The 17,300-nt window shown below is 49.5% G+C and overlaps 1 protein-coding gene across 1 annotated transcript in view; it reads left to right on the top strand.

Annotated features, from left to right (window-relative positions):
• The first annotated feature begins 11,708 nt into the window (after positions 1 to 11,708).
• PTPN14 (protein tyrosine phosphatase non-receptor type 14) overlaps positions 11,709 to 17,300 on the top strand; it is a 163,255-nt gene continuing 157,663 nt past the window's right edge. The window contains exon 1 of the mRNA XM_089684817.1: positions 11,709 to 11,911. The gene's annotated coding sequence lies outside the window, so the exon portion shown is untranslated. The remainder of the gene's footprint in view (positions 11,912 to 17,300) is intronic.

Genomic DNA, 17,300 nt, shown 5'->3' on the forward strand with positions numbered 1-17,300 from the left:
AAGGCAAGCAGTGGCTACCACGGGCGGACTGACCATTTGGAAACTCTGGCACTGCCCGAGGGCCCGGGGTCAGTAGGGGGCCCCATGAGATGCCCCTGGTACCTTTTTCATAGGCTTTTTTGAGTTTGAGCAAGGACACAGGGGCCCCATGATCCCCTATTGCCCAGGGGCCCCATGAGTTGTCAGTCCGCCCCTGGTGCCTACATTTATTCAGCAGTCAAGGTCAGAGCAGAAAGCATAGGAGTGTAATTGGTAGTTAAAGCGGAGTTCGGGCCCCCACCACCTCCCATAAAAAAATTAAAAGTCAGCACCTACAAATACTGTGGCTGCTGACTTTTAATATAAGGACACTTACCTGTCCATGCATCCACCAGTGTCATCACACCAAGACGATACTTCAATTGGCTGTCGGGTGCTGGCACCGCCATCTAAACTAAGGGAAACCGGCGCCAGTTTCCTACTTTCATTCCTGCATCCGTGAAGCACGTTGCGCTTTGTGAATGGGCTGCAGTTCTCTGGGACCTTGAAAGTGTCCCAGAGAGCTACGGGTGTACGGCGAACTGAGCCTGAAGTGGGAGCGGGTACTTGTTAAAACCAGGTATCTGCTCCCCCCCCCTCCTCTCCCAAAAGGCACCAAATGTGGCAGCGGAGGGGGGAGGAGGCAGAAAAGCGAAGCTTCCACTTTTGGGTGGAACTCCGCTTTAAAGCCAAAGTAAAGTAGACAGCACAGGAGTGTGGTCAGTAGTCAAAAACCAAGTAAGGGTAGGCAACAGAAGAGTGTGGTCAGCAGTCAAAGCCTACATATGGGCCAGTAGTACAGGAGTGTGGTCAATAGTTAAAGCTAAACTCTACCTTTTAATATACACAAGTTAGTGAGGGACATAGTGTGTTTGGACCAAGCTGGCCCAAACAAACTATGTCCTTCACTAACCTGTGAGGCCCCTGGATGTGCGGTATAAACTGTATGTAGCTTTGGCTACATACAGCATATCGCACTGTGTTCCGGGTTCGAGCTGAAACTTCTAATCTCAATCCTGGAACACAGTAGAATCTATCACAGTGGTGCACAGCCATTCAGACAAAGTGAGGTATTCTATCAATGTATGCTGTATGTAGTCACAAGCTACATACAGTTTATACCACACATCCAGCGGCCTCACAGGTTAGTGAGGGACATAGTTTGTTTGGGCCAAGCTGTCCCAAATGCATTATCTAAAGTATATAAAAAAGTGGAGATCAGCTTTAAACCTTAGGCCAGGGCAGGCAGCACAAGGATGTAATCAGTAGTCAAAACCTAGGTCAGAGCAATCAGCACAGGAGAGTGTTTTGTAGTCAAACCAAGGCAGCAAAACACAGAAGTGTGCTTCATAGTCAAAGTTTATTTTAGGTTAGGCAACACAGGAGTATAGTGGGTATTAAAAGCCAAGGGAAGGACAGGAAGTTCAGAAGTATAGTGGGTGTTCAAAGCCAATGTCAGGACAGGCAGCACAGGAGTATAGTGGGTATTCAAAGCCAAAGTCAGGACAGGCAGCACAGAGGTATAGTGGGTATTCAAAGCCAAGGTAAGGACAGGCAGTTCAGAGGTATAGAGGGTGTTCAAAGCCAAGGTCAGGACAGGCAGCACAGGAGTATAGTGGGTATTCAAAGCCAAGGTCAGGACAGGCAGCACAGAGGTATAGTGGGTATTCAAAGCCAAGGTAAGGACAGGCAGCACAGGAGTATAGTGAGTATTCAAAGCCAAGGTCAGGACAGGAAGCACAGAAGTATAGTGGGTATTCAAGGCCAATGTCAGGACAGGCAGCACAGGAGTATAGTGGGTATTCAAAGCCAAAGTCAGGACAGGCAGCACAGAGGTATAGTGGGTATTCAAAGCCAAGGTAAGGACAGGCAGTTCAGAGGTATAGAGGGTGTTCAAAGCCAAGGTCAGGACAGGCAGCACAGGAGTATAGTGGGTATTCAAAGCCAAGGTCAGGACAGGCAGCACAGAGGTATAGTGGGTATTCAAAGCCAAGGTAAGGACAGGCAGTTCAGAGGTATAGAGGGTGTTCAAAGCCAAGGTCAGGACAGGCAGCACAGGAGTATAGTGGGTATTCAAAGCCAAGGTCAGGACAGGCAGCACAGAGGTATAGTGGGTATTCAAAGCCAAGGTAAGGACAGGCAGCACAGGAGTATAGTGGGTATTAAAAGCCAAGGGAAGGACAGGAAATTCAGAAGTATAGTGGGTGTTCAAAGCCAATGTCAGGACAGGCAGCACAGGAGTATAGTGGGTATTCAAAGCCAAAGTCAGGACAGGCAGCACAGAGGTATAGTGGGTATTCAAAGCCAAGGTAAGGACAGGCAGTTCAGAGGTATAGAGGGTGTTCAAAGCCAAGGTCAGGACAGGCAGCACAGGAGTATAGTGGGTATTCAAAGCCAAGGTCAGGACAGGCAGCACAGAGGTATAGTGGGTATTCAAAGCCAAGGTAAGGACAGGCAGCACAGGAGTATAGTGAGTATTCAAAGCCAAGGTCAGGACAGGAAGCACAGAAGTATAGTGGGTATTCAAGGCCAAGGTCAGGGCAGACAGCACAGAAGTATAGTGGGTATTCAAACCCAAGGTCAGGACAGACAGCACAGACGTATAGTGGGTATTCAAACCCAAGGTCAGGACAGACAGCACAGGAGTATAGTGGGTATTCAAAGCCAAGGTCAGGACAGGCAGCACAGAAGTATAGTGGATATTCAAAGCCAAGGTCAGGACAGACAGCACAGGAGTATAGTGGGTATTCAAAGCAGAGGTCAGGACAGGCAGCACAGAAGTATAGTGGGTATTCAAAGCCAAGGTCAGGACAGGCAGCACAGAAGTATAGTGGGTATTCAAAGCCAAAGAGAGGGCAGACAGCACAGGAGTATTCAAACTCAAGGTCAGGACAGATAGCACAGGAGTATAGTGGGTATTCAAAGCCAAGGTCAGGACAGACAGCACAGAAGTATAGTGGGCATTCAAAGCCAACCGATGGGGAGACAGCACAGGCATTCTAATAAAAACAACTGTGCAAACCCTGAAGAGTGTACACCAGGGGCGGACTGACAACTTATGGGGCCCCTGGGCAATAGGGGATCATGGGGCCCCTGTGTCCTCACCCACAATCAAACCACACCCAAAAAAGCCTATGAACGGTACCAGGGACATCTCATGGGGCCCCCTACTCACCCCGGGCCCTTGGGCAGTGTCCGAGTTCCCCAATGGTCAGTCTGCCCCTGGTGTACACTAATGGGTTTATTCTGTGGGATTGTGAAAAGAGTACGGATGCATACTATGTAGTAAAGTAACCCAATAGATGAATCAAAAGATCAATGAAAACACTTCAGCTAACAAAACAGAAATGTTAATTTCATGAAAGTACCTTATAAAATGTTCAGCAGTTGGCAATTCATAATGGTATCCCTCTACTTTCCTCAGCAGTAAAACTCAATGACTGTTAGGAATGCTGTGTCCAGGCTCTGACACCCGTCACTAACCACACACAGCCACTTGGTGTGCAGCTACATGTGAACAGCATTGCTGCTGTCAGCCTGTCAATACTTTTCACAGGCTGACAGCTGCCACTATTCACATGCACTTGTCATTCCAGCTGCAAGAATCCACTGATTCTTGCCACTGGAATCCAGTGGCTAAACAGCCAAATAAAGAGGCTTTAATGCCTTTTGGTGCATGCTGAAGCACACTGATTTGTGTTTTGCAAGAATGTGGACAAAAAAACAGACCTGCGCTATTTAAAAAAACAAAACAAAAAAACAACAAACAAACAAACCACACACACTGCAGTGCTATGCACAGATGGAGACAGGCTCTACCTGCAATGCTGCCTTTGATGACGTGTTTAAACGCATTCTAACTTGCCTGTTAAAACCCAAATGTGTGAATAGGACCTTCTTTGTCATTTCTTGCCTTATCTTTGATATCTAAACGTTATAATGAATAGTCTCGAACATTAGCAGCAGGAAGCCACACAAATGTGTATTTCTGTTGTGCAACCTTTATTATAAAATATTATTAAACATGTTTATAGTGGGGTAAAAAAGCATACATACAGTATAATTTGATAAGAACACTTCAGAGCTGTGAGGATGGATGGAGGGCTAAATAAAGGAAGAATAAAAATAAACCTGTTCTGGAACAATATTGCACAAATAATAAAACAAATATATTAAACAATTCAACTGAGCTACAGAAAAAAAGAAGCCACAGGAGCCTAGAATAGGATAAAAACGTTACAGTGATATAAATAAATTTTCCCCATTCCCCCCAGCATGTAGAAGAATTGGGTCTAATACAATCCAAATCAAACGAATGGTCTGGCGATGCACGAAAAATAGACAGGCACTGCTTTTGGCAATGCAGGAAACCACAATGTACCAGACTGGATTAAAAATAGGTAAGTACACAAATCTTTCTCTCTTTCTTTCTTTTTATTCATTACAGGTACTTACTGTATATAGCGCTGTCAATCTGCGCAGTGCTTTACATATATATATTATACATTCACATTAGTCCCTAGCCCTCAAGGGGGTACAATCTAAGAGGAAACCCATGCAGGCACAGGGAGAATATGCAATCTCCAGGCAGGGGGCGTCATGATTGGGATTTGAACCAACAACCCTGGTACTGCCAGGTGGAAGTGCTAATCATTTAGCCACTGTGCTGCCCATACAGGTTAGGCAGGATAGGTGGTGGGGGTGGTGGGGCAGGGGCATTAAAAAAAAATTAGGCTTTTTCTCCACTTTAACAAGTCACTATGGACAGACCAATGATTAGTACAGTAGTTAGCCTGTCTGTCTTTCCACACTGAGGTTCTCAGTTGGAATCCCATCCAAGATGGTATCTGCATGGAGTTTGCATGTTCTCCCTGTGCTTGCATAGGTCTCCTCTGGGTACTCCGTTTTCCTACCACACTCCAAAACATGCTGGTAGGTCACTTGGCTCCTGTCTGGCCTTAGTATGTTTATGTTGAGTTAGGGACTTAAAGCAGAGCTCCACCCAAAAAGGGAAGTTCCACTTTAAGATTTCCTCCCGTCCCCTTTCCAAAATGGAACTTTTTTTGGGAGGGGAGGAGCAGGTACCTGATTTTGACAGGTACCCACTCCCACTCCTGCTCTAACTGCCTAGGCAATTGGAAATGGAGGTTCGCCTCCCCCCCCCCCCCGTCTGAGACATGGGACAGGTCTGGTATGGACCATTCACAATGCACAGTGCAGCTCGCACAGTAGGCACCCGGCTGTGAAGCTGCAAGCCATCATAGTCGGGTGCCCACAGCTGAGATGCTGGCACCAGGGACAGAAGATGGAGGGAAGGGAAGGCGCGGGTGAGGACATCGCTGGATCCTGGGACAGGTGAGTGGATGTTTATTAAAAGTCAGCAGCTACAATTTTTGTAGCTGCTGACTTTTATTAAATACAAAAATGTCTGGAGCTCCGCTTTAAGATTGTAAGTAGGGATGAACTGTTTATTTGGACCTGTGCTCGGGTCAGAAGCCAGCTCTCGTTCTTGGTCCAATGAGCTGTAGTCAGGGCATTCCATCCCCCCCAGCTGGTGTTACAAAGGGGAGAGAATGCTGGTGACACCATTGACTTACAGCAGATTCCAGCCATTTTTGTGTTTATTAAAAGTCAACAGCTAAAAGAACTGTAGCTGCTGACTTTTTATAAACACAGGGTCCCAGGATCCAGTGACCTGCTCACCCGTGCCGTCCCTTCGCCTCTTCCCGGAGCCGGCATCTCAGCTGTGAGCACCAGGCAGTGAGAGCTTGCAGCTTCACAGCAGAGTTCCCACTGCGCATGCAAAAGTTGTGCTGTGCATCCTGATTGGTCCGGCAGTCCTCTGGGACCTGTGAAGGTTCACAGGAGATTGCGGGAGGAAGAAGGGGGACCAAACTTTGGGCTCCCTTCACCGTGGCAAACTGAGCCGGAAGTGGGAGCTGGTACCTGTCAAAACCAGGTATCCGCTCCCCCCCCCAAATGGTGCCAAATATGGCAGTGGAGAGGGGGAGGAGGCAAACAAGAGGAGCTTCCACTTTTGGGTGGAAGTCCTCTTTAAAGAGGAGTTCCACTCACTCTGTAAAAAAATAAGTCAGCAGCTACAAAAACTGTAGCTGCTGACTTTTAAAAAACAGCCACTTACCTGTCCCACGATCCCGTGGTGTGTCCCCCCGTAGCCCGTTTCACCGGCTGTCCTGTATTCCAGGCGCCGGCATCTTCAGTGTGGGCACCCAGCTGTGACAGCTTGCTTGTGACACGGCTGTGCATGCGCGAGTAGCGCTGCGATTCCTGAATGGCCCCATCGTATTCTGGGACCTGTCACGTGTCCCACAAGACTTCGGGGAGGGAGGGTAGGAGGACAACTTCCCATTCTGATCGCCTAGGCCAGTGATGGTGAACCTTTTTGAGCCCGAGTGCCCAAACTGCAACCCAAAACCAACTTATTTCTTTCAAAGTGCCAACACTGCAATGAAACCTGAATATCGAGCTTTTGGTTTAGAAAAAACAACTCGTACAGTAGTGCAAACTAATTAACAGTACAGGGATGACCAGAGACTGCGGACAGTACAGGGATGACCAGAGACTGCGGACACAGTACAGGGATGACCAGAGACTGCAGACACAGTACAGGGATGACCAGAGACTGCAGACACAGTACAGGGATGACCAGAGACTGCAGACACAGTACAGGGGATGACCAGAGACTGCAGACACAGTACAGGGATGACCAGAGACTGCAGACACAGTACAGGGATGACCAGAGACTGCGGACACAGTACAGGGATGACCAGAGACTGCGGACACAGTACAGGGATGACCAGAGACTGCGGACACAGTACAGGGATGACCAGAGACTGCGGACACAGTACAGGGATGACCAGAGACTGCAGACACAGTACAGGGATAACCAGAGACTGCAGACACAGTACAGGGATGACCAGAGACTGCGGACACAGTACAGGGATGACCAGAGACTGCGGACAGTACAGGGATGACCAGAGACTGCGGACAGTACAGGGATGACCAGAGACTGCGGACACAGTACAGGGATGACCAGAGACTGCGGACAGTACAGGGATGACCAGAGACTGCGGACAGTACAGGAGATGACCAGAGACTGCGGAAAGCACAGGGATGACCAGAGACTGCGGACAGCACAGGGATGACCAGAGACTGCAGACAGTACAGGGATGACCAGAGACTGCGGACAGTACAGGGATGACCAGAGACTGCGGACAGCACAGGGATGACCAGAGACTGCGGACAGCACAGGGATGACCAGAGACTACGGACAGTACAGATAACTGCTGACCTTTGGGGAGGGAGGGGGAGCGGGTACCTGAATTTGACAGGTACCCGCTCTTACTTCCGCAGAGTTTTTTTTTTATCTTACCTGTTCCTTTATCCAGCCGCGTGCTGTCTTCCCGGCTTCTGTAGTGTGGGCGCTCGTCGAACAGCCGGATGCCCAGTGCGCATGCGCGAGAAGCGCTGCGCTTTGTGATTGGTCCGGCGGCTTCTGGGATCTGTCATGTGTCCCAGGTACCGCCTTACCATTCACAAAGAGCACTGCTTCTTGCGCATGCGCACTTGGGACCCGGCTGTCACGCACACTACAGAAGCCGGGAAGACAGCGCGCCGCTGGATAGAGGGACAGGTACGGTCCCACTGCAGAGCTGTGCGGCCGGCCCGGTATTCTGACACGGCGGTGGTGGAAATACCGGACCGGCCGCTCTATATTTGCTCCATAAGACGCACTGACATTTTCCCCCCTTTTTTGGGGGAAAAAAAGTGAGTCTTATGGAGCGAAAAATACGGTATTCTCCTGGCGTGCCCACAGATAAGGCTCGGCGTGCCGGCTGTGGCACGCGTGCCACGGGTTCGCCATCACTGGCCTAGGCGATCGCAGCAGAAGTGGGAGCGGGAAACTGTCAAATTCGGATAACCGTTCCCCCCCCCCACTCCCCAAAGGTGCCAGTCCTTAATGGGGAGTGGGGGACCAATCTTTAAAGCATAACTTCCCCTTTTGAGTGGAAGTCCTCTTTAATATAGCCACATGGCCATGTTGGGTCAATGACACTGTCCTAATATGACATCATATTACATCAATGATGCCGTGAACATCCTTTCCCCCTTGTATATGTGCAGCTCTGGGATGGGAAATGCCCTGCTTGCAGCTGATTTGCTAGAAGCGGGCAACAACGACCACCTCCCTCTGGGATCAGACCAATCCTAAGCTCATTTCTATTCTTGAGCTCCCTGGGGGCGGGGACAGATGTGCATGTACAGTCTATCCACCTGTGGACAGCAACATACCTGTACGCCACTGGACTTCAAGCAGTCACCCCAGCACTGTTTTTTAGGGCCGGCAGTCATCTCTCTTGTAAAAGCAATCCTTGCCGCTGGATTGATTTTAAAAGCAGTGGGAACGTGTTCCCCCACCCACACTGTTTTTAGCTGCTTTCTCGGGCTCTCCCGTGCCACCGAGAGACCTGAGCGATCAGCTGGCACGTCCGCTGGCTGCCCGCACAGCCAAACAAAGCCAGGTTCCGCTTCAATCGGCTCTCTGCTATAGTAACCTGGAAGCAATGACCTGACATTACTTTTGGTTTAACTTAAAAGTCAACTTTGCCATTTTTAGGAAATTGAAAGCATTCAAAAACATCAATCTTAGTGTTCTAAATACTTTTAAGTGCAGAGGAGAGATTTGCTGTCCCCCAGATCCCTCCATAAAGAGTACCTGTCACATGTCTATTGCTGGCACAAGGATGTTTGCAATCCTTGTGACAGCAATATAAGTAACAGAAAAAATTAAAACAGTGTAAAAATAAAAGATATTAATAAAAAGAATTTAAAGTGCCCCCATCCCCCTGTGCTCACACGCAAAGGCAAACGTGTACGTTGGTCCCGCATACACGCAAACAGCGATCGTTCCACATATGTGAGGTATCTTTGCTAACATCAGATCACGGGCAGTAATTCTAGCACCAGACCTCCTCTGTCAATCTAAAGTGGTGACCTGTAAAGGCTTTTAAAGCATCGACTATGGATAGCAAAATGTGCGTTGACTGTTGCCGTTTCACAGGCATGCACATTTTGATATGTTTGATGTCTATTTACTCGGTGTAACATCATCTTTTATATCTTACAAAAATTGGGTCATGTATTGTGTTTTTTCACATTAAAATCGAAAAAGTGTATTTTTCCCAAAAATTGTGTTTGAAAAACCGTTGCCCAAACACAGCGTAACATAAAAAAATGTAAAACTCATCATTTTATTCTTTTATTGTCTGCTTTAAAAAAATGTTTGGGATTCTAACTAATTTTCTAGCAAAAAAATACTGATTGTTACATGTAAACAAAAGTGTCCACAAAAGACCTGGAGGTCAATGGTTAAGTAGAGCGCCGTGTACATTGCCGGCACTATATAAAATCCTGGCCAATGGCTGCAGACTCCTTCCATGTCAAATCCTAAAATCTAACAGGCTGACCAGTGATGCATGTCAACGCAGAAAGAGAATGCACGGTGACGCATGACAACGCAGAAAGAGGATGCACGGTGACGCATGACAACACAGAAAGAGGATGCACGGTGACGGATAACAGCGCAGAAAGAGGATGCACGGTGACGCATGACAACACAGAAAGAGGATGCACGGTGACGCATGACAACACAGAAACAGGATGCACGCTGACGGATAACAGCGCAGAAAGAGGATGCACGCTGACGCATGACAACGCAGAAAAAGGATGCACGCTGACGCATAACGCAGAAAGAGGATGCACGCCGACGCATGACAACGCAGAAAAAGGATGCACGCCGACGCATGACAACGCAGAAAGAGGATGCACGCCGACGCATGACAGTGCAGAAAAAGGATGCACGCCGACGCATGACAACGCAGAAAGAGGATGCACGCCGATGCATGACAACGCAGAAAAAGAATGCCCGCCGACGCATGACAACGCAGAAAAAGAATGCACGCCGACGCATAACAGCGCAGAAAGAGAATGCACGCCGACACATGACAACACAGAAAAAGGATGCACGCCGACGCATGACAACGCAGAAAGAGGATGCACGCCGACGCATGACAACGCAGAAAGAGGATGCACGCCGAAGCATGACAACGCAGAAAAAGGATGCACGCCGACGCATGACAACGCAGAAAGAGGATGCACGCCGACTCATGACAACGCAGAAAGAGAATGCACGCCGACGCATGACAACACAGAAAAAGGATGCACGCCGACGCATGACAACGCAGAAAGAGGATGCACGCCGACGCATGACAACGCAGAAAGAGGATGCACGCCGAAGCATGACAACGCAGAAAAAGGATGCAGGCCCTACGCATGACAACGCAGAAAAAGGATGCACGCCGACGCATGACAACGCAGAAAGAGGATGCACGCCGACGCATGACAACGCAGAAAGAGGATGCACGCCGACGCATGACAACGCAGAAAAAGGATGCACGCCGACGCATGACAGCGCAGAAAAAGGATGCACGCCGACGCATGACAACGCAGAAAAAGAATGCACGCCGACGCATGACAACGCAGAAAAAGAATGCACGACGACGCATGACAGCGCAGAAAGAGAATGCACGCCGACGCATGACAGCGCAGAAAAAGGATGCACGCCGACGCATGACAGCGCAGAAAGAGGATGCACGCCGACGCATGACAGCGCAGAAAGAGAATGCACGCCGACGCATGACAACGCAGAAAGAGGATGCACGCCGACGCATGACAACGCAGAAAGAGGATGCACGCCGACGCATGACAGCGCAGAAAGAGGATGCACGCCGACGGATGACAACGCAGAAAGAGGATGCACGCCGACGCATGACAGCGCAGAAAGAGGATGCACGCCGACGCATGACAGCGCAGAAAGAGGATGCACGCCGACGGATGACAGCCCAGAAAGAGGATGCACGCCGACGGATGACAGCGCAGAAAGAGAATGCACGCCGACGGATGACAGCGCATAAAGAGGATGCACGCCGACGCATGACAACGCAGAAAGAGGATGCACGCCGACGGATGACAACGCATAAAGAGGATGCACGCCGACGCATGACAACGCAGAAAGAGGATGCACGCTGATGTATGACAGCGCAGAAAGTGGATGCACGCCGACGCATGACAACGCAGAAAGAAGATGCACGCTGATGAATGACAACGCAGAAAGAGGATGCACGCCGACGGATGACAACGCATAAAGAGGATGCACGCCGACGCATGACAACGCACCTGCCTAATAATTGTCCTGTACAGACACATCTGAATGTGCCCCCTCCCCCTCTCTATTAGATTGTAAGCTCTTGTGTCCCAGTCCTGCTCTCAGTGTGGGGGGGGTGGTGTGCAGTCAGTCCTGTCTCCTCCTGCAGCAGGTCCCATGTCCCCCCCGTCCCCTCCTCCTCCTTTCCTTTGATTAATAAAGGAGAAGTAAGATCCCCAGTGGCCGCACATTCCGGGGATTCCAGCGATGTGATGTCAGGAGAGGGGACCATCCGTCTCTGTGTACACTCGCCCCTCCCCCGGCTCCTCCCCAACTTCACTAGCACAGGTTCAGCTCCCGCCTTCCTCCTCAGGCCCCTCCCCCGACTCCTCCCCCAGCTCTCCAGCCCAGGTTGTGTCCCTCCTCCTCCTTCTGCTCGTCTCCAGACAAACTTCCCAGCCCGGGATGATCGGAGCTCCGGGGGTGATCGCTGTGTGATGGGACCGGGGGGCCGGGAGTGAAGGCGGATCTCTGCGAGGAGGAGGGGAGCTCGGGGCTGATCGTTGTGTGTGGAGGGGGGTTACCGATCTCTGATCACCGGGATTGTAGCTGGATGTGCCGGGCTGAGCGCTGCTGCTGGGGAGCGGAGAGAGCCGGAGACACATGCAGGTGAGCGGCGAGGGGGGTGATATCCTCTATAATGGGGCCCCTAGTTATATCCGCCATATGGGGGTCCCTGGTGTCCCCTGTAACATCCTCTATAATGGGTCCCCAGTTATATCCGGCATATGGGGGTCCCCAGTGACATCCTCTATAATGGGTCCCTAGTTATATCCGGCATATGGGGGTCCCTGGTGTCCCCAGTGACATCCTCTATAATGGGGTCCCCAGTTATATCTGGCATATGGGGGTCCCTGGTGTCCCCAGTGACATCCTCTATAATGGAGTCCCCAGTTATATCCGGCATATGGGGGTCCCTGGTGTCCCCAGTGACTTCCTCTATAATGGGGTCCCCAGTTATATCTGGCATATGGGGGTCCCTGGTGTCCCCAGTGACATCCTCTATAATGGGGTCCCTAGTTATATCCGGCATATGGGGGTCCCTGGTGTCCCCAGTGACATCCTCTATAATGGGGTCCACAGTTATATCCGCCATATGGGGGTCCCTGGTGTCCCCTGTAACATCCTCTATAATGGGTCCCCAGTTATATCTGGCATATGGGGGTCCCCAGTGACATCCTCTATAATGGGTCCCTAGTTATATCCGGCATATGGGGGTCCTTGGTGTCCCCAGTGACATCCTCTATAATGGGGTCCCCAGTTATATCTGGCATATGGGGGTCCCTGGTGTCCCCAGTGACATCCTCTATAATGGGGTCCCTAGTTATATCTGGCATATGGGGGTCCCTGGTGTCCCCAGTGACATCCTCTATAATGGGGTCCACAGTTATATCCGCCATATGGGGGTCCCTGGTGTCCCCTGTAACATCCTCTATAATGGGTCCCCAGTTATATCTGGCATATGGGGGTCCCCAGTGACATCCTCTATAATGGGTCCGTAGTTCTATCTGGCATATGGGGGTCCCTGGTGTCCCCAGTGACATCCTCTATAATGGAGTCCCCAGTTATATCCGGCATATGGGGGTCCCTGGTGTCCTCAGTGACATCCTCTATAATGGGGTCCCCAGTTATATCTGGCATATGGGGGTCCCTGGTGTCCCCAGTGACATCCTCTATAATGGGGTCCCTAGTTATATCCGGCATATGGGGGTCCCTGGTGTCCCCAGTGACATCCTCTATAATGGGGTCCACAGTTATATCTGCCTAATGGGGGTCCCTGGTGTCCCCAGTGACATCCTCTGTAATCAGCCACTACTGACATGACTCTATAAGGGGGTCCCCACTAGTATCCTCCATAATGGGGGGTCCTAGTGATATCCTCTATAATGGGGTCCCCAGTGACATGACTCTATAAGGGGGTCCCCACTGGTATCCTCCATAATGGGTGTCCCAGTAACATTACTCCGAATGGGGGTCCGCAGTGACATTGCTTTACAATGGGGGTCCGCAGTGACATTGCTTTACAATGGGGTCCCCAGTGACATCGCACTGTAAGGAAGTTCCAGTGACATCCTCTATAATTGATTCCCAGTGACAATGCCCTATAATGGGGTCCTAGTGACATTGTTCCATAGGGGTGTCCCCAGTCAAATCACTGTATATGGGTCCCCCAGCGATTTCCTTCATAATGGGGTACCAAGTGACATAATCTATAAGGGGGTCCCAGTGACATTGCCCTATAAGGGTGTCCCTGTGACATTGTTCCATAGGGGTGTCCTCAGTGTCATCACTGTATATGGGTCCATCGGCGAGCTCCGTAAAGGGGTCCCAGTGACATTGTTCCGTAGGGGTGTCCCCAGTATCATCACTGTATATGGGTCCCCCAGCTATCGCCTCCATAATGGGGTCTCCAGTGACATCGCTTTATAAATGGGACCCCCGTCCGTGACGTCATCTATAATGAGGTCCCCAGTGACATCGCTCTGTAAAGGGGTCCCAGTGACATGACTCTATAATAGGGTCCCAGTGACATTGTTCCATAGGGGTCCCCCAGTGATCTTCCCTATAATATGGTCTCCAGTGCCATCCACTATAAAGGTTTCCCAGTGACATTGCTCCAAAAGGGGGGTCCCCAGTGACATTGCTCTACCTATAGATGGGGTTCTAGTATAATGGGGTCCCAGTGACATCCCTGTAAGGAGGCCCCAGTGACATTGTATAATGGGGTCCCAGTGACATTGCTGTATAATGGGGTCCCTGTGACATCACTTCATAGATGCAGTGCCTCGTCCTCGTGTATCTGTCTGTGCAGGAATCGGCAGTGCATTGTACAGTGTGGACCGTGGGATCATTCACTATTCCAATCTAAACCCCAGCAGAGAAATGTCATACATTGCAGCTTTCCAGTCCTCAGCCAGAAAACAAATGCAGCCGCCACATCTAAGAACATTTTCTGCCAGTACAGAAAAACACCCATTGATCCCGCCAGAAATCCGGTTTTCCTGTAACTTCCTGAACACTAAATTTACATTTTTATCAGCTTTCCCAGCTATCCTATGTGAACTACAGAACACCTCCCCTCTGTGTAATGGAGAGGGAGAGATCTTTTACTCAAATCAGTTGAGCAGCCTAGAGTGATCCTCCCACTAACACACTTCCTGTCCTAGGGTGACACCATTCATTGTACTATATCTATAGAAGAGCAGTGTTGTCACCCCAGGACAGGAAGTGTGTTACTGGGAGGATCACCAGGTGAAAATAAAGAAAACCAATGCCGACACCACATCTAAGGTCTGCTGCAATACATGACATTTCTGTTTTTGTGTTTAGATCCATTTTATTGCTTCATTGTTTGCATTGTGTATAAACAATCGCTAGTAGTGGCAAGATCGCACTAACCAGCATCACCGCCCGCTGGGCCCAACCCTATGCTGGCCACACACAGGACAACTCTCCAGGAACTCCAACCTCTGTCTGTCCAGCTGGAATCAAATTCCCAGAAATGGAAGATTAGTGCTTCTGATTGACTGCAAGAATGGAACTGAAACAAACACAAAATGTAATCTCTTGTGATGAAGTTGCCGCTGGTTTCTGGTTGGGATCATTTTTTTAATAATCTGTAATGAAGCCGTCAATTTATAGAACAAGATCCTTTCCTGGTCACCTGGAAGTTGTGACGTCTATGGCCAGGATACGAGGATATAGAAACCATCAACAAAGTTACTTGTAGGGAAAAGACTGAATTCAGATCTTGGAAGTGAATGGTGTCTCTTGCTTTGGTCCAATTATTACCCCCCCCCCCCCCCGGTCACATCATTCCTGACTATGAAATCGTACGACTTACAGTGAAGTCGCAAGATTTCAAAGACGGGGGGCATGCCGATTTCGGGTGCGATTTGTAAGACATTTCACACAGATGTCTATGCAAATCGCACCAAAAGCAGTACATGTATTACTTTAGAAATCAGTGCGGCTACCACCAAGTCAGAACCGCACCGATATTACCGCTCTAATTGCGGACAATAGGGTGCGACTTGGCATGCGGTTTGCAGTTTGCATGGCATGTAAATCACATGCTAATTCACAGCCAGTGTAACCGGGGACTTAAAGTAGAGCTATAGGCAAAACGTCATTTTTTCAGTTTGGGTGTTGTAAGGCTGGGTTCACATCTGTGCGGGTGGTGCCCCTGCGGATCCACACAAAAATCTGTGCAGCCGCACAGATTTTGCAGCCGCACCACCCGCACAGAAGAATGCGGACCCGCGGGCAGGTGCCATTAATTCTAATGACACGCCGCCTGCACTGGAAATCACAACCGTATTGGGAGCTGAGGTTCCCGTGCGGGCTGCGTTTTCAGAAGTGAATGGACGTCTTCCCTGCGTGTTCCGGGGTACAGGAGTCCATTCAAATGAACGAGCTCTCGTGCCCACACAAAACACGGACCGCAGGAACGCACATATGTGAACCAGGGCTTAGGCTTTCTTTCCTTTTTCACCTGGTGGTCTGGCCAGTAAGCATGTTGCTTTTCAAAAGAACAAGCTCTCCAGCAGAATGGATCAGGTAAAGAGGCGAGACAAACCATTTACCACTGGCAGAGATGCTTGCAGCAATCAGCTTTTATGTATGAAAAACCTTTTATTGCAGAAGGAAAAAACTGTTTGCTGTAACTGATTATAAAGTATTAGCTGGAGTTTGGCTTCAATTTGTTGGTGTATTTAAATCTGCTAGTACATCTAACACTCCCATCCCCCAAGACTGACCGTGCTGATGTCTGCTGTGCCCCCTGTGCTCCTTCATCCAGAGTGCAGACACTTTAATGCAGGAAGTGTGTTACTGGCCAGATCACCAGGTGAAAACAAAGGGGGAAAAAAGTCTAAAAAAGAAAAACGAATGCAGCCACCGTGTTTTGCGCGGGAAGAAGTCCCTGCACTTCTTCTGAAAACGCAGCCCGCATGGGAACCTCAGTTCCCAGTACGGTTGCGATTTCCAGCGCGGGTGGCGTGCCATTAGAATTAATGGCACCCCCCCCCCGCGGGTCCGCATTCTTCTGTGCGGGTGGTGCGGCTGCACGGATTTTTGTGCGGATCCTCAGCGGCACCACCTAGCCTTAGCCCTGGTTCACACTAGTGCAGTTTTGAAGCCGCGCTGCTTTAGAACGACTTCAAAGCCAGCTATCAGTGCGATTTATTAGGACTTCAAAGCCAGCTATCAGTGCGACTTCATTTAACAGATGTCAGTGCAAGTCGCACATGAAATCGCACAGAAATAGTACAGGAACCTTTTTTCAAAGTCGCTGCGACTTGAACGGTTCCACTGCCGCAAATGGGGTGCGACTTGTCACATGACTTTAATCCGCCAAGTCGCATGACAAGTTGCACCGGTGTGAACCAGGGCTAAAAGAGAAAACGAATGCAGCCACCACATATAAGATTTGATAAGCTGCAACTTAAAAACCGTTTGCTTTTGGATTTAATGCCGCTTTAAAGCAGATTCTTTGCTCGGATTGTAGTGTGTATGGCTTGCAGTCTGGTTGTACAATGTTTATTGGAGCTACCAGCAACTATGGAGTGCAAGGAAACAGATACAAAGAGCATGGATTATTTAGTTCAGCCCCCACATCTAATGGAAATTGAACAATCATGCGCCTGCCTGCATGAGGCCAAAGATTGGTCTCGGGTGTTTTCAGCTTGTGGCATGTGATTGCCGGCTTTGATCTACAATGGAATTTTTCATTCCGATGAATGTAGTTTTTCTATAAAAAAGATAGATACTTGTATCAGATGTGTTGTCGTATTTTCTCTCGGTAGAAGGATGACTTGGATCTTCTCTGACGCGGTTGGATGTGTATTTTGTGGTTGTATGTGTAGTACATTGCTGGTGGAATAACAGAGATGTGTATTGCTGCGATCCTCTTCGTAGAAGGATGACTTGGATGTTCTCTGAGACGGTTGGATGTATATTTTGTGATTGGATGTGTAGTACATTGCTGGTGGAATAA

The sequence above is a fragment of the Staurois parvus genome, unplaced genomic scaffold, assembly GCF_062004578.1.
Source record: "Staurois parvus isolate SC_StPar_1 unplaced genomic scaffold, SC_StPar_1.0 ptg000357l, whole genome shotgun sequence".
In the NCBI taxonomy this organism is placed as follows: Eukaryota; Metazoa; Chordata; class Amphibia; order Anura; family Ranidae; genus Staurois; species Staurois parvus.